The sequence below is a fragment of the Panthera pardus genome, unplaced genomic scaffold (assembly GCF_024362965.1).
Source record: "Panthera pardus isolate Hobbes unplaced genomic scaffold, ASM2436296v1 HiC_scaffold_11, whole genome shotgun sequence".
In the NCBI taxonomy this organism is placed as follows: domain Eukaryota; kingdom Metazoa; phylum Chordata; class Mammalia; order Carnivora; family Felidae; genus Panthera; species Panthera pardus.
In genome coordinates this window covers 62,151,508-62,173,200 of record NW_026526666.1, presented here as the reverse complement: position 1 = coordinate 62,173,200, position 21,693 = coordinate 62,151,508, and the positions used below count along the sequence as shown (strand labels likewise).

Here is a 21,693-nt window from a genome sequence, read left to right as displayed (position 1 = left end):
AGCAATGTGGGTTACTATGCTAGAATGAGGAAGGTGGCTAAGGAAATGTCCCCTTAGTGGAGGGGGTACATACATTTTCTGAGGGCTACAGAAGTGATCCAGGGATCCAGCCTCTCCCACCCGCGCCGGAGGAAGACAGTGCTGCTCCTGCTGGCTCGGCGTCTCCCACACCCCCCTTCTCCCTCGGAGCCCCTCGCCAGCTCTGTTCCAGACCGGGCGCTGGCGGGCATTCTTCGCGTGTTCTATCACCTGAGAACATTAGCCAGTGCCTAGGCAACATCGTTGTCTTCGTTCTTTTGGCTGTAGTGCCCTAGGGCCTGGGCATGACGGCGAGGGCTGGGTCTGGGTGTGCGTGTGTGCGTGTGTGTGTGTGTGTGTGTGTGAGAGAGAGAGAGAGAGAAGGAATGTGAGCCAGAGCACTGAGGGCTTGTGTGTGTCTGAAGACAGGAAAGGACTGGATATTAGGCAGGGAGGGCGAGCCTGTGTGTCTGTGAGAGACCGAGCAGCTGTGCGACCCATGTGTCGCTGTCAGTGTGTGCTGAGGTCTGCATCTGAGTAGGGATGATGGGGCAGGATGTCTTTCATCTCCTGTGAATCTGGTGGGGAGGCCACTGTCCCAGCCACCAGAATGTAGAAGAGAGCAGTGGGGGGAGGAGGAAGTCCTCTTTATATCGGGACAGGAAGTCTCTTTACTGAGAGCTTGTAGGTGGCCATGGGCACCAGGAGGTGGGTGATGTGGCCTGACCTCATGGCCCCTTTCCCATTGTGAGAACAAGAAAGGGAAAACAGAAGCAGTGTTTGCACGAGAGATACTGGGACCCAAGTGGCTACGGGATCGTGGGACCAAGTGGCCATGGGATTATAGAGCCAAGTGGCTATGGGATTCCCCACTTGGGACGGCCCTGGGGGATGATCTAGAGAGGATACACTTCATCCATGTAAGAGGCAGATCTGAGGTCCGGAGCAGGAAAGTCATTTACCTCCGATCACATAGACTTGACCTTGAGCCCTACAGGGGCCTCAGGGGCTTGGACTAGAAAAAGGGAGAAAGCCATGGCTGGTTAAGGATTGAGTGGCTGTGTGAGTAAAAAGGGTGGAGGTGGCCAGGGAGGCAATGGTGAAGGGCCTAGATGTGGTCCCACGCCCCCCCCCGCCACGTGTTTTGGGGGTGGGGTTGTTAAAAGGTCTGGGAGAAAAAAGGAGCACTTAACCCATTAGTGCCTGGAGCTGTGCGTCCGTGTCCAGCCCTCTGCAGCATCCGGAAGGAGTCGGAGAGATGCTTGTGGCAGGGAACAGAGGACAAACGGGACATTGAAGTGACAGCCAGTAGAGCAAATGAGGCCAATGTAGCGGAGGAAGGTCCATGTGGGGCTTCACCTGAGGGGACACTGGGTAGCCACCTGCCCTCCAGAGCAACCCGAGGGCTGAGGCTTGAGCAGTGCGGCACAGTGACTATCCAACCCAGCTTCCCTCTAGGTCAGGCTGGCCTCATCCCCGAGACCCTCACCAGACCCTACGCTGGTCCTATTTGTGCCTGAGACAATCTTTCGGAAAGCTCTGCTCTTGCGTTTGAGCCACTCATTCTGGATCCTGAGCTCCTGACTCCCTGACTCATTTGGGACATGCCTCTGCCACTCCTGGATTTGGTGCTTGTTCTCAGCTATGTGGATTTCTCCCACCCTGGTCCCCGTCACTGTTTAAGGTAGGGATTTCTGCAACGGTCCCTCAGAGGGTGCCTTGTTGGGCCCCTTCTGGCTTTGCCTCGAGGGAGGTAAGCTCAACGGAAGCTGCGTTTTGGAGCTCCGGTCCTGCCCAGAGTGGGGGGTGCAGGCTGCGGGGAGCTGTCTGCAGGCAGTTTGGGGTGGGAGAGAGACTCTCGGGATAAGTCTGAGGGGCCATGCCCCGCCTGTTGCAAGAGGTGGGGGAGGATGACGAGTCCTGGGAGGGAGACAGCAGTGTGCGTGGCTCGTGTGTGCACATGTGTGTGCGCTTGCCCGTGTGTGTGTCCGATTAGATGCGGGGAGCGGTCAGCATGACGGAAGTCGAGAGAGCCAGGTGAGATCTGAGAGAGAGAGAGAGAGAGAGAGAGAGAGAGAGAGAGAGAGAGAAAACAGGGAAGTTGAGGCTTCAGTATACACATGCTGGTCCTCCCAGATGGCTCCTTTGCAGTGGGAAGTAAAACAGGCGTCTTACTTGGGGATCATCTGCGAACACAACATCAGCTAAGAGGAAATGTCGGTTCAGATCCTCTGAGAGGCAGATGCCAAGTTCAAGAGCTTTATTGGGGAAAGGCTTGTGAAGGATACAGGGGAGAGAGCAGCCTACTAGGCACGGGGAGCCTGCAGACGTGACTCAGTTCTGTCACTTGGGAAAACAGAGGGGGAGGAAGGTGAGGGGTGGCGAGAAGGTTTCAGACCGCACCTCACTTCTAAGAAAGTTTTGGCCAGGCTGGTGTAGGAGTTCCGGAGCCAAGTCACCCCTGGGGGAGCCCTGAATTTGGGGTCGCTGGGCACTAGCACGCCTGCAACGCCCAATTATTGGCTGCCTCTGGTAGGGTGGGCGGGCTCTAGCACCCCTGCAACGCCCAGTCATGGGCTGCCTCTGCTGGGTGGGCGGGTTCTAGCACCCTGCAACGCCCAGTCATGGGTTGCCTCTAGTTGGGTGGGCGGGCTCTAGCACCCCTGCAACGCCCAGTCATGAGCTGCCTCTGGTTGGGTGGGCGGGCTCTAGCACCACTGCAACGCCCAGTCATGGGCTGCCTCTGGTTGGGTGGGCGGGCACCAGCCCCTCCGCTCACCTACTGCTGACAATTTATCCAGACCTTGGATAAATTAATGAAAAAAAAAAAAAAAAAAAAGCTTCAATCACTGAGTACTTGTACTAACACCTTCCAACTGGTGAACATTACAACAGCTCTAATTTTCTATGACAATTTATCAGAGAAGGATTATTATTATTTCCATTTTCCATAAGATAGAATCGAAACTCAGAGACGGTAAGTAACTTTCTCCGAGCATATCAAAGTCCAGTCCGAAGGTAGAAGCCACACAGGAATTTGAATAGGGAAAGTCTTATATAAAGAATTGCAAAGTGACAGGAAATCTTAACTACTAAGGGGTAAAGATAACACTAAAGAAGGCAGAAACGGAGTCTCTACCTCTAGGCTTGAGGCAGGGTACCTGTGAAATAATAAGAAATAGATATATTGCTCTTTGCCCCCAGATCCTGACACCAAACTCCTAAAAACTCTTGCAATTTCCTGAGAAATGGAGGCGATAGGAGCCGCTGCCACACAACTACTAAATCCTCTGGATTTTCCGGGTGACAGGAGTGTGTTTTGTTCTAATGATACAGTCCTTGGTGGGCTCCTGCATGGGTCCTGGTCACCAGAAAGACCAAGCATGATTAGAAGCTTGGAATTCTCAGCCCCTCGCCCTACACGCCAGGGAGGGTCAAAGGGTTGGAGATTGAGTAAAGCTTGATCATGTCTATGGGCTGAAGCCTCCCTAAAAATTCCTAAACTATGGGGTTTGGAGAACTTCCTGGTTGGTGAACACATCCACGTGCGAAGACGGTGGCATACCCCAACCCCACTGGGACAAAAGATGTTGTGCTTGAGACCCTTCCAGATCTCACCCAGATCTCACCTCTTCATCTGGCTGTTCATCTGTATCCCTCATGATATCTTTTATAACCAACCAGTAAATATAAGTAAGGGTTTCCCTGAGCTCTGTGAGCCCTCATAGCACATGATCAAACCTGCACAAGGGGTTTTGGGAGTCCCCCATTTATAGCCAGTTACTCAGATGTATGGGCGACAACTTGGGACTTACGGCTGGCATCTGGTCACAGGCAGTCTTGTGGGAGAATTGGCTGGTGTGGGAAAACCCCTACACGCTTGGTGTCAGAAGTGTTGTGAATAGATGAACACAGTTATGCAAGGAAGGAACAGATTTGGGCCAGGACCCCGGTCCCCCCGGCTGAGATTCAGACCTCTCTGGAGCGGGTGTGGCTGCACTCCGCTGGATGGTGGAGAGGTCTACTGAGGCGCCTCCAATGACACCAGCCCCTGGGGTGCAGACAACACTCTCTGGGGATCCGTCTTCTGGCGTGTGACTGAGACCCCTGGAAGCTGTTCCCCAGAGGGCTGCTATTTGCTGAGGAGCTGCCTTTTGGGGTGCCAGTGAAACTTGCTGAGGTGTGTGCACCAGTGGGACTGCTGGGTGTTCTTTCCATGCCGGCTGCTCTTCACCCCAGGAGCATAAAAAAAAAAAAAAAAAAAAAAAAAAGGGCAAACCAATGGACCCAGGAAGACCAGAGCCGCCTTCGTGTGTGTGTGTGTGTGTGTGTGTGTGTGTGTGTGTGTATGTGTGTCCCTCTAGCGCCCTCTACTGACAAAGCCTAGCATTCCACCTGCTGGCAGAGGAGAACTGCTCCCAGGGTCCCGCAACGCCATCACGAAGCCGGCCAATGAGGGTGAGTCCGGGGCTGAGAGGCAACACATTGACTACTGGCACAGTATTACAATCGATTAAAACCCAGGTTTCTCTGACACCAAAGCCCGAATTCTGTCCACGCTAACACTGGCCGTTTAGGGACCTTAAGTCTTTCCATCCCCAAATTGGCATCAGCAATGCTTGCCTCGTAGGGATGCCGTGCACATTAAAATGAGAAAAGGTACATATGGGCCTGGGATATTATAGCAGTTCGCTGAGACTTAGAGGCCCACTAACCTGCCTATTTATAGAATTGCACGCCCTTAACACGGTTAAGAGACTTAAAACATAACTCCCCCCGCCTTTTCCCCCCTAATTTTGCAGATGACAAAACTGAGGTATTGAGAGAAATGATTTATCTCGGGTCTCCACATCTGTCAATGGCTGAGCAAAAGTTAGGTCCTGGGTCTCCTGACACCCATTTTATTCCTTTTCTTACTCAACTTTGCCACCTAACATGTGATGTATTATTTTAGGGCTGAAGTCCGGTAGGTGGAGAGGGGGTGGGGGGGGGGGAGGGTGGTTTCATATGAGATTCTTTAACATTGGCTGGCCTTGTACCCAGTTGCACAATCAGAGAACTTTCTTTTGTTTACAAGGAGAAAAAGCTTATTTTGACCCATTCAAGTTTTTCCTGAAAGATCAAAATCAGAGCTTTTATTTCGTTGGGGAATCGGCGACATGTGACAAGCCAAGCTGATTAACACGTTAGCCTTCTGACGTGGAGAGGGCACACAGATATATTCCATTGCCATAAAAGTGTTCTCTCATTTCCATCCACAGTCTCCTGTTTTGCTTGGAGATCTGGGAACAATAGGCAGCCTGAGTCATCTGAGGAGGGGACAGTCTTTCTCAGCTCCTCCGGGAGTTTCCGTTTGTGGGTTTACATGTTCTCTTTGTGTGTGTGTGTGTATGGGGGGGGGGGTTGCACTCATAAGCATGGTTTCGGCTGTGTCCTCCATACTGAAAATTCCCAAGTCCTTGTCCTCGGGGCACAGTTGAAGGTCATACGTCTCTGACCACCTTCGGAACCCTGGATCTAATGCCCGCTGGGCGTGTGCACGTGCAAGGCTCCAGGCAGCTCAAACTGTCCCTCCCACCACGAGCTCAGCATCACCTTCCAGATCTGCTGCTGCCGCCTGGTCTCCTGGAGGGGCATCTCTATCCACCAGATGCTCCGGGCAGAGCATCCGCTTCATACTCTTTGGTCACCTCCCAGGGCACTTCGAGTTTTTACTCTAACTCCCTGTCAGGGACTACAGCCCTGCTTGAGCTGATCCCTGCTGACCCCTGTCACTCGTATTGTCCCGCTCTTCCTTTTACTCATTTCCTCCCCGCTTCAAGTGCATCGAAGGCTTTCCTGCCCCAGAGCCTTGGTACAAGCTGTTTCCTCTGTCCGATGTACTCATCCTCAGATCCTCAGAGCCCGGAGCCCAGCCAGGGCTGGATTCAATGTAGAGTTGGTTCTTGTTCGTCTGACCATATAAAAGAGGTCCTCATATTTGAAATTAGTCACATACAATTAGTAAACTTAAAAATAAGGACTATGGTTTCATAGTGAATGGTAGAAAAGGATGAAAAGTGTGATTAGAAATTATTCTGAAGAACGAACAAAAATTATCATCATGTTTATTTTGTTTTGCATTTAACAAAGTTTAGATTGCGTTGCCATCACATGTGAGAGGCTTACGGTGAGTCAAGAACAAAGCGAATGTTGGTTCCTTTGGTACGGTTTTCCTGATACCATTGTATGCGAGCACAAAATGTGTTGTTTACTTCTGACTTTTGCAACGTGATCAAAAGGGTGGTTTGTGTAAATAGAGTAAAAGGCGCATTAATTTTTCCTTGATCTTCACTTACGTTAGAAACACTCTCCTTCGAGACATCTATTGTGAGATCATCCTTTTTGATTTTCTTGGCTTTGGTGGCTAACTGGTCATTTATCACGGACTCTGCCTGTGATCCACGCAGATCCTTAGATCACTTTCACTGACTTCGTGACATCTGACGTCTTTTGTATGTTTCAGTATGACTTTGAAGGCCATTTGCATTGCACGTTCCTCGTGTTGTTAGAGGTGGCACATTTGACCATAAAGGAGAAGCGCTCTGCCCATCCCATCCACTTCTTTGTGGGTCGTAATTGTTCGTGTCAAACAGTGAGAGTCAGTGTGTGTGAGTGTGTGTGGTGCTGTATGAATGAGGGTACTTTTCTAGGTGGTGAGTCCGTTAGTGAATGTTTTCATGTCCAATCTTGGCTTCCCGACCTGACCTCGTGACTGTGGGAATTCTGGTCATAGACCCACAGGCACTGATGACGTCCTGTAGAAGTCTGTTTCTCATAGCTTATACCTTCCCCGTGTCTATTGTCTAACATTCCTTATACCAGAACCCAGGGGACCTTATGGACCGTCTTTGTCTCCTGGGTCTAATAAATGTCTCTCGTGCTAAACGTTGGCCAAGGGCCTTTGGACCATTCACAAGGGAGCCCTGGCCACCTGGGAAGGCCCAAGCCATCCTGTCTGGGGCATGCTTTTGTGGGACAAAGAACACGTCCTCTCTTTTTTGCCATTGCCTCTATGGGCCCCACTTTATACAGAACCACAGAATGTTGGGACTGGGATAGACAACGTACTAGGCTCCAACCAACATTTATTAAGCATCTACCCTGTGCCTGGAATGTTTTCACGTGTTCTGACATTTGACCTTCACAGCTTTCCGGTGAAGTTGCTCTTTTTTTCATTCCCAATTTTCATTCCCATTTCGTGGGGCTCAGAGAAAGTAAGTCCCTTGTTTCTGGTCCCACAGCTGAGGACTGGAGATGGGATAAGGGCTGTTGTGTCCTACACTACTCAATTTACAAACGAGGAAACTGAGTCCCGGGGATGGGAAAGGACTTACCTAGAGGCACATCAGCAGGGCATTGGGGGGACCCGCCTAGGCACTGTCCATCTTCTCTGTCTTCTTCTACATTTGTGCTCATACTGTCATTGTCCAGCTATTGTTTTAGGAAAGGAAAATCAATTTCATATGAAATTACTTAAAAACTTCCAGGCTCTTCCTTAGTTGCACAACCAAATGTTCCATTTTATGTACAGGCGTATTTTTAAAGCCTTTTTAGACTTCCAGTGATACATTTATTTCATTACTGAATTGGCAACATGTGACAGCTCAGAATTCATATGATTTATCAAACTTTCAACACGCTTTGACCAGGGGCCTCTATTGTATTGAGATTTCATGGTCCTGAAATAGCCATGAACATTGATCTGTGATCAAACAGGAGAAGTGTCCCTCCAGAAGCCAGGTTTTCTGATTCCAAATCCGGTACCCAGACTTATACTCTTTATTAAAGAAAGTTACATTTTTTACTGATTAACTTGATAGTTATTATTAGATAGTACTTGCTCTGTGCCTGGCACTTTTAACTTTATTCTGCCTGTATTAACTCGCGGAATCCTTGGAACAAACCCACACCAGATATTATTATTCCTGTTCTACAAACAGAGGCTTTCACAAGGGCCCGTATTGATAATATTAAACATTCACTTACATATTGTCCCGTTTTTGTAAAGGTTTATTTTATACTTTTAGCCCCTGAATTGTCTACTCACCTTGTGGTCCTCTCATGTCCCAAGGTATTATTAAAATACTGTGGGCTGATAACGCACGAGGCATTCGTTAAGAGACTTTGAGTGTACCTGCCTAACAATGGCTTGCGAAGTAGGTGGTTCTGGTCTGGTTCAGTGGCAAACAAACAAAACAGAACAAAAGCACACACACACACACACACACACACGAAACAAAACAAAACAAATAACCCCAAACCAGCCTCATCCCACCCTTCTGTGTCTCTTTCTCAGAACGCTGGCTTTTGTCTTTAGGCTTGTTGCCTCATGGTTTAAATAGGGCCACCTCACCTTAAATAGTCCTCAAAGGGCTCTTTTCAAAGACAGGAGGCCAGGGGGCGCCTGGGCGGCTCAGTCAGTTGGGCGTCCGACTTCGGCTCAGGTCATGATCTCGCGGTCCGTGAGTTCGAGCCCCGCGTCGGGCTCTGTGCTGACAGCTTAGACCCTGGAGCCTGTTTTGGATTCTGTGTCTCCTTCTCTCTCTGACCTTCCCCCATTCATGCTCTGTCTCTCTCTGTCTCAAGAATGAATAAATATTAAAAAAAATTTTTTTTAAAAGACAGGAGGCCAAGGGGCAGCCAGAGATGCCAGAACAGCGTCTCTCTATCAGGAGAGAACATCTTCCCCCAGAAACCCTCCAACAAATTTCTGTGTTATGTATCCTTTTGTTGCACTCAGTCACATGGCCACTCCCAGTTGCAAGGAAGGGACCTCGTAGCTATGGTCTCCAGTTGGTAATTCGATGTCTAAATATGGTTACTTGGAACTTCGCGATGGCGTTATCCCATGGTTTGAAAATGCATGGTGAATGAGGACGCTTCCTGCTATATGCAACAACCACCTGCCCAGTGGCGTTTTCGTATGAGTGTGAGAACCACTTCTTCCCCTGTCCTTGTCCCATAGTTTTTGTTAGTGGAAGAGCATAAGTAGAATAAAGGGGCCACTGTGATGCACCCTAAGGACCCTGAGGCTGAAATGGATACAATGTTATTTTAGAACATCAAGATCAGGATGGGATGAACCACCTCGGAGACAGGACTTGTCCCAGGCCCGAGGAAGGAAAAGCAGGTGTGTTAGGAGGATCTTAGCATGATCCTTGAGGGAGGGGTGACTGGGGGCCATCTCTGGGAACTTGGCCCTTCCTTCATGGGAAAAGGCCGCACACATTGTTGGCCTCTCCTGGGAGCCCTCGTAGAGGGAGTTGTCTCTCCGCGGGCTCATCCTCAGAAACTGCAGAGCAGATGTGTGCTTTGGGGAGGTAAATGTTTCCCCTTGTGTCTCATTTTCAAAGATTAGCAGACCGGACTGTAAGATCTTGCCTGCCCGATTTAGAGGCCAATTAGCTGGTAGACCCCAGGGCTGCGTGCCCAGTGCGACCCAGTCTGCTTCTCCGATGGGCAGAGAAGTTTCTTTAGGGGACACCTCGCGGACATGGCAGAGACAGCAAAGTGTAGCACACTCTCCGGTAACAACCGCCTTCTCCTGCCTGGAAAGGAACCCAAGTGTAGCAGCTGGAGTAGAGCCATGCATGACAGGGAGTCAGGGCTTTGGCATTGACCCATCTGGCAGGTGCATGTCTGGAGCACCTACTCCGTGCAAGTGCTGTGCTAGTGGTCAGCCTCGAATCAGGCTTCCCACCTCCATGTTTAGTGTCCTTTGCTCCATGCACGGGAAAGCAAGAATGCTGATTAAGGAGGAGGACATTCTACATGCAAGGCATTGTGGTGTGATCTACTTTATTGGTCAAGAAAAGGAAAATCAAAAGCATAAGGTCCGCGTGCAGGGTCATGCAGGTGGGGAGGTGGGGAGGTCAGGGATCAGACCCAGAGGAGTCTGCCTCCAAAGCTCACCCTCTTCTGCCTTTACTCCATAAGCATAGACTTATTTTGAGGATACTGGGATCTGCTTAAGGGTTTAGACAGGGAGAGCCATGGTTAGGTTTTCAATGCCAAGAAAACCCCTTGGAAATCTTCCTATGTGCAGCTTTAGAGGGGCTGGTGTGAGGCTGGTGTTTGGGAGATCTGAAGGAGGCCGTGTATTTAGGGCACAAGGGATGAGGAGGAGACAGGGTCATAGGATGGAGGACATACAATCCCCAGAACTCTGTGGGGCCTGATTGGACACGGGGGGTATGAGTGGGAGGAAGGTGTCAGGGTCTCAACCGATGCTTAGTGTTTTGAATAATAGCCCTATGATCAGCCCAGCATTCCATTCATATTATGCTTCCTACAAATGACATTGGCTTTTGCTAAGCACTGAATGTCATGTCTCCCCTGTCCGCTCTCCCCCCACCCCATTCATCACACATCCCCAGTGTGACGGTATTTGGAGCTGGGGCCTTTGGGAGGGGATTAGGGTCATGAGGGCAGGGTCTTCATAAATGGGATTAGCGCCCTTTTAAAAGGGAGTCCAAAGAGATGTCTTGTCCCTTCTACCAGGTGAACCAAAGAATGGGCTCTCATCAGACACCAAATCTTCCAGGGCCTTGATCTTGGACTTCCCAGCCTCTGGAACTATGAGGGAGAAATGCCTGTTGTTTGTAAGTGACTCCATCGATGGCGTTTTGTTGTAGCCGCCCACACTGACTAAGAGAGCTTCTGCACGCGTGAGCCCGGTCCGGCCATCCTGGCTGGTGACCCTTTTGTCGTGTGAGCCTTGCTGAGGGTGGTCCTCTTTTGCTCTATCCTCTTACCCACCTTCAGGGCCCTGGACGGCCACTCTCACCACCTGCTCCCAACTTTACTGTGTTGGTTACGTTGACACTTCCTTCCGCGATGTCAACAACACCTCCCAAGCTTCCGTGGCTTAAAGCAATCCGTTTCTTTCTCCCTCACCTAAAGGTTCAACATAGGTGTGCTTAGTTGGTGGGTGGCTTTCCACCAGGCGGTGAATCAGGACTGAGTTCCCTTCCCTCTTGTGGGTCTGCCAGCCTCTGGGACTCTGGAGATCTATGTGTTCGGCCAGAAGATGGGCAAGGAGAGGATGGAGAAGACACCTGACTCTTCCCTCCGCTTGGCGGTCACGTGTATCCTTGTGCTCATTCTCCATAGCGGCCCCCGGCCCCCACACCCACCTGGGGGCTCGAGCTCTGGCAAGACAGCCTCTACTTACGTGGCTGCTTCAGTACGGAAGGACAGGCACAGGTTTGGGCAGAGAGTAGCCTTCTGGGCCACCCCTCCCCAGGACCATTTCCAGCTCTAACAGTGAGCACATAAAAGGCAACACGTCAAGTACCCTTTAAGGGGCTCGGGGCCTACGAACCCCATCACATTATGAAATCAGATAAAGGAGTCACAAAACACTTGAGAAAAACCCTGCTGTGCACTTCAGGTTGAACCATATGGAAATGCCGTTTTGTGGATAAAAAAACAGCCGTGGGTTGGCAATTTCATATGAGTCAACCAAATATACTGGGGAAGTGTTTCCAAGACAGTTTTTCTTAGAACTCTCGCTCATAACTTTGGGAAAAGACTGCATGCTTTATACTCTGCTGGGAGACTCAAATATACTTTAGCCAATTACAAACTTTGAAAACGCCCATACTTAAGAAAATCCTGCATTGTTGAGTTTCTTTAATCAGTGATCTCCTAAGGAAGTGTTGTTTAATCAGTGATTTCCAGGTTAATTTGTGCATAGACTTCCCCAAATGCCTATTAAGCCCTCATAGAATTAGTCTTTTACCTTATACGCTTTGGGAAACTTTGCATGGAACACCCCAGGGAATCCATTAGTGAATCCTTTCATAAAGCAGAAAAGAAAGGGTTTTCCCTACAAAAATCTGCACCGAGCGCATTGGTGGAAATGATACGCATTTGCAGAGTGCGGAGTGATCGAATGACTGAACCGTTCCCATCTCTCTGAGCCTTAGGTTTTTCCATCTGCAAAACTAAGACGACAAATCAAACAGAAGGGCCATTTGAAGAGCAGAGGACGGGGTGCAGATGTGGTCCCTTCCTCCTTCCGTGATCGTCCGTGAGATTCAAGAAGGCAGCCACCTGCCACGTAGAGGACACTCCGTTTCAGCAGCCACATGTGGGATTGCTTTGGTCCCGACGTGCAAACATGTTTCAGTCCAGCTTCTTGGGAGCTCACACGGATACTTGGGTCTGGCAGAGTTATTTTTATGGGTTCAAGAGAGAAGAAAATAAAGAGCAACATCCTCGTGTTGACACGAAATGGCCTCCCTGCGATTCTGGGCTGGAGGTGGGGGGCAGGGGCGGGGACTGAGGAAGCAGCCGAGCTAAAGAGTCCACATGGAACCACTTTTCCACAGTCTAATCTGGGAACTGGAACGCCTGGGCTTGGAATAGAGTTACGGCTCTGGTTAGAGAATGGATTCACTGGGGCCAGCGTGGCCTCTGGCAGGGGCTTGGACACATCTGTCCTTCCCCTGTCCTGACCTCCCTCTGGCAGCCTCATCTCCAGGGCTGGCAGAACCCCCAGAACGGATCTTTCTCCTGGCCCCCAGCAAGGCTCTTCACTTCCAAACATGTGGGACTGGTTTGGCCACGTGAGCCCGAGGCCCCTCTGCAAGGGGGGCCTTGCTGGGACGGATCTTTTTCCACCCTGCACACTTGTCACAGCACCTGGTCCTTCTGCAGGACCCCCACACTCAGGGCTCTTTCCAACACGAAGAGGGTGCAGGTCAGGGTCCCAATGCCGTGCCTGCTTTTCAGGTTGCCAGGGGGCTGGTGCCTTTCGTACGCCCTCCGGCCAGCAGCCATGTAGGGCCTCCAGAGCCAGAAGACCAGGTGTGAATCATGGCTTGGCCATGTCATCTTGGACAGGTACCCTAATCTCTTTGAACCTTGAGTCTCTTCATCTGTATAATGGGGATAATTACGGTCATTTCGTCTGTCGTTCAGTGATCACACACTCACGGAGGGGCATCACTCTGCACTCCAGGCACGGGACGCACAAAGACGAACTGCAGTCCGTCTCTGCCTGAAGCAGGTGGTATTCTCCAGATAAAAAAAAAGAATGTGAAAGGAAATGCCAGACCTTAGGCTGGGCAGCCACAACACGATGGAGTGAAAATAACTGGGGCTTTAATGCAGACGTACGTATGCTGATTTCCAGCTCTGATGTTAAGTTGCTCTGTGACGTTGGGCAAGATGTGCTTTCTCGTCCTCAGCTATCCCATCTGTACAGTGAGGAGGTTTAACTTAACTAGATGCCCTTTTTTTCTCTGACGCTCTATGATTGCGTGAAATCACCAGCCTAGAGGGCAAAAGAAGAAATAAATTAGTTGAATCGTCGCTTGATGTCATGTAACTAAGCCCAGTGGGTGCCGTGGCACTTCTAATTCTATTCCGGACATTGGGTCCAGCTTGGTACCGAGCTGTGGAGTTTCAGACTCTGCCCTCCCCTGTTTATAGAGTCTCTCTTTCCTCCTTTCCCCTTTCTCCCTTTATTGTTCAGCCCTTTATGGGTGTTTCCACTCTCTTTCTCTCCAGCTGCTTTCGGGGGGAATGCTTTTCCTGTACTCTTCCCCTCTGTCTTGTCCAGCAAAAACAGCTCCCTGCCCCCCCGGCTTCTCTCTCCCGTAGTTCACCCCTCTGCACAGTGTACCTGCCGAGTTCTGTGGTTCAAGTTGTGCAGATTGTTGTGGTAATCCTCAGATCAATTTTCTAGGTGGGTAAGATGGTTTGGCGTTGATTTAGCTGCATTTTGGGGATGAGAGAAGCAGAAGACTTCCATGCTGTTCCGCCATCTTGGCCCCTCTCCGGACATTATGTGTTGAAGACATGTCAAGGTATCCTGTGTGTTCTTGAGGAAGAGCCTGAGATTGGGCATCCAAAAGACTTCGTAAATCTAATCCTACACCTGCCACTTATGGGCTGAGTGACTTTGAACCAATCAGTCAGTGTCTCTGAGCCTCCGTTGCCCATTATTAAATTTGGGGCAAATGTACACTTTGCAGTGTTGTTGTAAGAATTAGAGATCACAGAGGCACAGCAGAGCCTCACTCCATGGTCCTGTGATCCAGCAGACTGAGTCCCTGGAGAGCAGGCCTTGCATCTGGCCCACTGGTCTCTGCAGGGCCCAGCACGGGACTGGGCAGGGGAAGATCCTCAGTGAACATTTACTGAATGACTGAGTAGGGTTCATGTGCTGTGTTTTGTAACCTGGGCCTCAAACATACATAGTTTCCTCTGTAGCAGGTGGTGAATACCCAGGAAATGGAAAGAACTTTAGACCCAGGTACAGGCCTGAGACATGGCTTATATAGTATGGATTCTCCCTATTAATATGGAAGTCCTTGGGCAAGTTGTGGTACCTCCTGGTACCTTGGGACCCCAGTTGCCTCATATGCAAATTATCTTCCCTATGTTGCTGGGTTCCAAGGCGCTCCAAAGAATTTGCGAGTGTGAAAGTACTCTGTTAACTCTGAAATGCCATCCACACGGAAATTGTTGTTGCCAGAAGCGGGCCTACAGAGCGCCACGAAGCTGTTGACATCTGCCATCTGGCATTGGAAGGTCAGATGGTCCAGCACTCGGGCGTGTGAGCTTCTGGGATTTCACATGTGGGGAACATCGTCAGGAGACACCATTTGCGCTCCCTTTGTCCCAGGGGAGCAAATGTGCTTGGCTCACTGTCCCCATGGATGTTAGTGGAGCATTTGAACAACACAAGCAAGGCTTCCAGAGTAGCTGAAAACAATGTTGACTTTTGTCCTGTACTGGAGAGTTTTCATAGCATCTTTATACCTGTTATCTTCTTATCTTTATTTTTTATTTGGGAGAGAGAGCGAGAGGGAGCATGAGTGGGGGAGAAGGTCAGAAGGGGAAAGAGAGAATCTTAAGCAGGCTTCATGTTCAGCATAGAGCCTGATGCAGGGCTCGATCCCACGACCCTGGCATCATGACCTGAGCTGAAATCAAGAGTCAGACGCTCAACCGACTGAGGCACCCAGGCGCCCCTCTCCTTCTTTTAATCTTCTGAGTGATTCTGGGACGTTGGTGCCGTTCCTATTTTATAGGTGAGGAGAATGAAGCCCAGAGAGGCACAGAAAAGTGCAGAAGGATGTGGGGTAGTTAGGGGGCAGAGCACCCCATGCTCTCTGATCCTAAGTCTGACACCTACCCCATCCTTTTACTTTCCATGAAGAAAACGTTCTTCAAATCACCCGGGGAACAGAAAGTCTTGTACCTGATTTGTCTTGCTGTTCTCCAAGGAACTTAGCCTTCGTTGAGAGCATAATAGGTATTCAGTGTTAGAGTTGTGGCCTCGAAGAACGTGGCTTTTGGCCACAGGCAGATCTGTATTCACATACTGCTCAGCAACTTGTTAGCTGTGTCATCTTGGGCAAGGCACTTTGTTCTCTGGTCTTCACATCTGCAGGGTGGTGAGCATCGGGCTGGGCTGTTGCATCGGTGGAGAGAGCATACACAGTGTGCTGAGTACTGGGGCTGACGCATATTAGGTATCTAATTAACGCAGGGCTCTGTGATTGACAAAAGCTTAAAAGACTGGCCTTTCAACTCTTTCACTTGCGTGGGACAAATGAAGGGTGATCTTGAGAACTCACTTTAACTGCTCCCCCTTTCCCTGGCACACATTTAGTTTTAAAATCCACACGTGCAGAAGAGGTGATGGGACCCACGTGCCTCTGATTCATTCACGCCTAAGTCAGCAGGCGTTGTGCGGTCAGACGCCTTCGCTAGGCTGCCTCCTCCGTGGCCTCACCCTCCTTGGCCTGTAGAGACAGAGGTGTCCTTTGCCTCTAATCCAGGGGAGCTCCCACACGGCGTCCAAAACAGGGGACTTGCCCAAACTCACCCAGACAGAGGAAGGTGAAACCTCTGCTCATTCTCGGTGCAAAGTACCCTGATACCTCAGGCGGCTGGCAGCTAGGTACCGGGTGTACAAACGGTATGGTCCTCTGTGTCAAATGGGGTTTCACAAAGGAATGATTAGTGTACCCATTTTGCAGATGGGGAAACAGGCCCAGAGAGCCATTTATTGAGCTTGTATCATGTGGCAAGTACCATGCTAGGTGTTATGAGGGATACGGAGATGCAGAAACTGAGGCTCCAGGATACCAGGTGATTTGTTCAGAGGTCACGCTGTGTACTAGTTACTAAAAGTTAAGGTGCCCCAAGGGAGACCTCAGAATGCGGTCGCCAAAGCAGGATCAAAGTGGACTGGCCTCTCACACAGCAGTGTGCTCCAGAGGTGGGCCAGGGGAGCCAGAGTTCCTTCCAGTTTCGCTGTTGGAGTGTCACCTTGTTCCTTCATTTGAAGATCTTTCACCGCCACCACCACATCTGCGCTCCGGTCCACGGGAAGGTGGAGAGAGAGGAAGTAGAGAGAAGCGACTACATTTCCCAGGCTCCCTTGCAGCCAGCTCCGCTTTATTGGTGAGGCACAGCTGGCTGCAAGGGCGCCTGGGAAATGTAGTCACTAGCCTGGTGACTGTTTGCCCAGCCCAAACTCAGAGAATGGAGGTGTCATATTCATACATGTCTAGCCCTCCCTGGTGCCAACAGTGAGTGGCAGGGCTGGGTTTGGAACACACATCTGTCTGCTCTTTCCATCTCTCTCCGGCCCTTGGGGAACGGGGCGGCTTCCTTCCCCGGACGTCTGCTACTCTCCAGTGTTCTAACCACCTTGGCCCATTTAGTCAGACACCTGCCAACGTTAGCATGATAGGCAGGCACTTGCCGTGTGCAAGCACACGTTGCTTTCACATGTTGTTTCAATTAGTCTTCAATCAGACTGAAAGTCTGTGTGTAGAAATGTGGCAAGGGGTCGGTTGATCTGACATGCTCAGTGGCCCTGGGTGTGAGGGCCTGACATTTCAGCTTCCCAGCTCGTCCCTGTATAGCTCGGTGCTTAAGAGGTTGGGGTCCACATATTCCCTTCAAAATAAAGTATGGTACTTTCAAAACGGATGGACAATCGTCCAGCCGTTGCAAAGAACAGGGCAGATGTTTATATACTGACCTGGAAGGATTGCCCAGCCGTATCGGTCAGTGGAAAATGAAAGGTACAGAACACCAACTACAGTGTGCTACAGGTGGGCAAGCATCACCCATTTGCCTCTGTTAGAGGAAAAGACCTCTTGGAAGATCTGAAACGAATGATAACAGGGAACGAGACGCAGAAAGACCAGGAGCAAGACAAACGTACCCATTCTGTACATATCTTTGTACCTGTTGAATGTGGTACCATGCGAACATATTTCCTGTTTTTAAAAAAGGTAAAAACAAAAATAAAAACCAGGGGCGCCTGCGTGGCTCAGTCAGTTGAGCGTCTGACTTCTGTTCGGGTCATGATCTCATGGTTTGTGATTTCGAGCTCTGCATTGGGCTCTGTGCTGATGGCTCAGAGCCTGGAGCCTGCTTCGGGTTCTGAGTGTGTGCCTCTCTCTCTGCTCCTCCCCTGCGCGCTCTCTCTCAAAATAAATAAACATTAAAAAATAAATAAAAAATAAAAACCAGATTTTGGGGTATGGAGAGATAACTAGATGACCCTGGGGATGTGCCTCAACCTCTTTGGCACTCTGGTTTTTTGATTGGTCAAATGGGGAATAAAAATCACAATGCAGATCTGCCTCACATGAGGATCAAATGCTATAATGGCCTTGAAGGGCCTACACAAAGCAGGACAAGTCACTTGTGCATGGTAAGCATGAACTATCATCATTATAGTTCCTTATTGGGAGGAACTGTCTCAAGGAATCTCACTCAGGTTTGGGTATTCTCTCTGGCCTTAAGAGTGCTCTTGGCGAGGTGGAAGGAATCTTCATTCCTGCTGTCCTTGAGAAGTTCTCTTTTGGAAACTAACACAAGGAAGTTGGCAAGGCACCCAAATGGTGATCTTCCTGGTTCAGGAAAACTAGAATCTGGGAGAGGATTGTCCATCCCTGGACAGTGCAGGCCCTGATAGCATCTGGACCCCTACTGACCTTTGGAGACACCAAGATCATTCGTTGAAGCCCCTCCTTAGATGTGTGGAGTGACAGGGCCAAGAACAGCCCAAATTCGCACAACAAATTAGTGACAATGCTGGGCCTGGAGCCCTGGTTTCTCTCTAAACTTCCTAGGAATGCTGCCAGGTTAAGCCTACTGCTCTAACCAATACTGAGCTATGTGCCTTACAGGAGTTTGTTCTGACCCATTCACTCTTCAGACATATTGAACACTGCTGTGTATCAGGCCAGTGCAGAAGGCTAGGGGTAGGGATTCAAAGATGGCTAGACCTCATCCTCTTTCTGAGGGATAAGCCAGGGGGTGATGGTTGGAGGGGGTGGGAGGGAATAAGTTCCACTTGAGAGAGAAGAACAAGGTCTTGACCTCAGAGTGGGGAGAGTTCACGTGAGGACAGGAGAATCAGAGTTGCTGTGCAGTCATCTAGGTTCATTCATTCACTCCCTCGTTCTAGGAACATTCTCTGGAGGAAGAAAGGATATAAATACATGTTGATTACTCTTGTAGACATAATACTTCAAGTTTTCACATACCTTATCTGATATAAAACAATAAAGAGACAATCTAACATAGTGGAAAGATTCCAAACTAGACTGTCAGACAAATCTGGGTTTAAATCCTGGTACTACCACATTTTTAAGCCGTGGAACTTAAGAAAAAAATCAGTTAACTTCTCTTAGCCTGCTTCCTTATCTGTCAAATGGGGTTAATAATCAAAGAATTGCCATAAGAGTTGAAAGAAATGATGTTTGTAAATTATTCCACATATGGCTTGGCACAGAGGAGGCGTTAAATAAAAATGCTGGCTCTCTTCCCTTTCTGTATCATAGAGAACTTTTTTAGAGATGAATAATTGTCTATCATGGCTTCTAGAATTGAGCTGTATTTTCTGAAAAGTGAGTACTAATCTAGCATAACCCTCTTGACGCTTTGCTTACCTAATCTTTCAGGATGAAAGGATGGGATGGCCTCTTTCCCTTCCATATTATTAAAGACATCCCACTGTAGCTGGACTTAATTCATAAGGCTACATTAAAGAAAACTCTGCACTGGGAAGTGTGGCTGTCCTCTCTTGAGATTTGGACTTCTGTTTTCTCTGGAGCTGGAAGGCCAAAGCTGTGGAAGATCATGCCAGATTGGCCTTGGGCCCCACATGCCTACCTTCCTTAGAGTTCTCACCTAGGGCATTATAACGGGCTGAGTTGTGCCCTTTCTTGAGGATGTGTTGAAGTCATAACTCCAAGTATCTTTTGCAGATGTAATTAGTTAAGATGAGGCCACCGTAGAGCAGGGCTGGCCCTTAATATAATGTGGCTCATGTTGTTATAAGAAGACCAGGTGAAGAGAATGCCATATGACAACAGAGGCAGAGATTGGAGAGCCTTATGTTTATAAGCCAAGGAAGGCCATGGAGTGATAGCCACCACCAGAAGCTGGGAAGAGGCACAAAAGGATTCTACAGGTTTCAGAGGGAGAATGGGGCTGTGGATGTCTGATTGTGGACTTCTAACTTGCAGAACTGTGAGACAATACATATCTGTTGTTTCAAGTCACCCAGTTAGTGGTGCTTTGTTATGGTGGTCCCTAGGAAACTAATAAGGTATTAAATGAGTAGATATTCCCTCCGTATCTTCAAAGTTCAGAAACGGAACCCCCAAACTTCCTCATTTTTCCAGCACCAACAATATAGTGTTGGGGGACATAATAGGGTAGCACATGCATCAGAGCAGTGGGAAAATGGATGCCTATGGCTGGGAGCAGTCCCACAGCTGCTGAAGGCACTCTGCGCTTGAACTTGTGTCTCGATGCCTCATCAACTGCTTGCTCCACCAGAACAATAACGATAGGTACGAGCGAGTTCCCTGGTTGTGAGCCTGGGCTTTGGAGTCTCTCTGCCTCAGTTTTCTCCCTTGTGGTTTTTCGCCTAGTCTAAAAATTCAATAAATTCAATAAATGTTGGCTACTACTGTCACTGTTATCGTTGTCATAGTCTTGTGTCATACGTTAAGTGGCTCACACGTATGATTTCAGTTAATTCTTACAGTAGGTCTTGAGGTAAATGTTCCTAGTCCAGGTTTGCTGATAGGAGGCTGAAGGTTGGATAATTGGCCAAATTACAGAAACAGGAAGATGGCGGCGCTGGCCCACAAACCGGCCATGCAGCCTCTTGTTGACCCCCCAGGGCTCCTTTCAGCTATTTTCGTTCAGACTCAGCTTTGGGCCTCAGCATCAGCCACTCACTCCAGGACAGCCTTAGGCCTTCAATTTTCTGACTCAGATGTACTGTCTGGCCAACCACAGGTTCTGCCTGGAAATGTCAGCTTTCCTCGATTAGTGTTTTATTCTTTGAAAATATCTCTCTTGCTAAAATATAGTATTGAGCATGGTGAAATCATGACTTGCCTACAAATATAACGGGAATATGTGTGAAAGATGTTGTTTTAACTTACTAATTAATGATGGAATTAATGAGAGATTAAATGAGAATTTGACTTCTAGAAATTTATAGTCTCTTTCAGACAAAATCTGTTTTGATCACTAGGACCAGGGATTATTTGCATTGCCATGGACCAGGGAACATTTACATTACTATTAGTTTTTTAGAAGTTAAGTTTTATCTCCCTGATAAGAGTTGTAAAGTAGCTGAATCAGTAAAAAACAATCAAAGGTGTATAGAATCTGGTAGTTCTTGGACCACTAGACGATGCTCAGATTCAAATGTAAGAATACCCAGTCATCTCTTTTGCCCACTTCCAGTCTTGGAAAGAATTTCTTGATACTTTTTTTCTTTTTAATGTGTGTAAAGCAAAAGGGTTTCTATCCATGAGATATACAGAACTCCTATAAATTACTAAGAGACAGCTGACCCCAACGAAAAATGGGCAAAGGAAGTTAAACATTCAGTTTATAACATAGCCAATAAAAATGAAAAGATGCTTAGCCTCATTAGTAATCAAACAAATGCAAATTAAAACTATAAGATACTCTTGCATGCCCACTCAGATAAAATTGGTAAAAATTTAAAAGTCAAGCATTAAAGGGGCACCTGGGTGGCTCAGTTGGTTAAGCATCTGACTTCAGTTCAGGTCATGATCTCACGGTTCGTGGGTTTGAGCCCCGAGTCAGGCTCTGTGCTGACAGCTCAGAGCCTGGAGCCTGCTTCGGATTCTATGTCTCCTTCTCTCTCTGCCCCTTCCCCACTTGCACTCTGTCTCTCAAAAACGAATAAACATTTAAAAAAATTAAAAAAAAAAACCCCAAGCATCAGCGAGAATACAGAGTCCCGGTCATTTTTACATAAGAGTTTAAATTGGTAAAATCACTTTGGAAAAAAAAATCAGCAATATAGCTAATAAAGTTGAAGATGTGTATACCCTATGAGAAGAGAATCTACTTGTAGTACATTTCCCGGAGAAATTCCCAGACATGTACATAGATAGACACGTGCAACAATGGTTACGGCAGCCTTATCGGTAATGACAAGTCATTGGGAATGACCTAAATGTCCACCCTCAGGAGGATGGATAAAACAAGTTGTGTTGTGTTTCTGTATTCATACAATGGAATATACACTGCCTTAAAATGAAGTTGAGTTACAACATCAAATGGGGACAAATCTCAAAAACCATGTTG

The 21,693-nt window shown here is 48.6% G+C and overlaps 1 long non-coding RNA gene across 2 annotated transcripts; it reads left to right on the top strand.

The window, feature by feature from the left end:
- The first annotated feature begins 852 nt into the window (after positions 1-852).
- Positions 853-12,298, top strand: LOC109266813 (uncharacterized). 2 transcript variants are annotated; one of them, XR_008419479.1, is made up of 5 exons: positions 856-938; positions 1,466-1,702; positions 4,383-4,518; positions 10,561-10,661; positions 11,991-12,298. It is a non-coding gene; the product is annotated as an uncharacterized LOC109266813 (long non-coding RNA). The 2 variants fall into 2 exon arrangements; XR_002079878.2 differs by having other exon boundaries at positions 853-1,702.
- Positions 12,299-21,693: the final 9,395 nt, after the last annotated feature.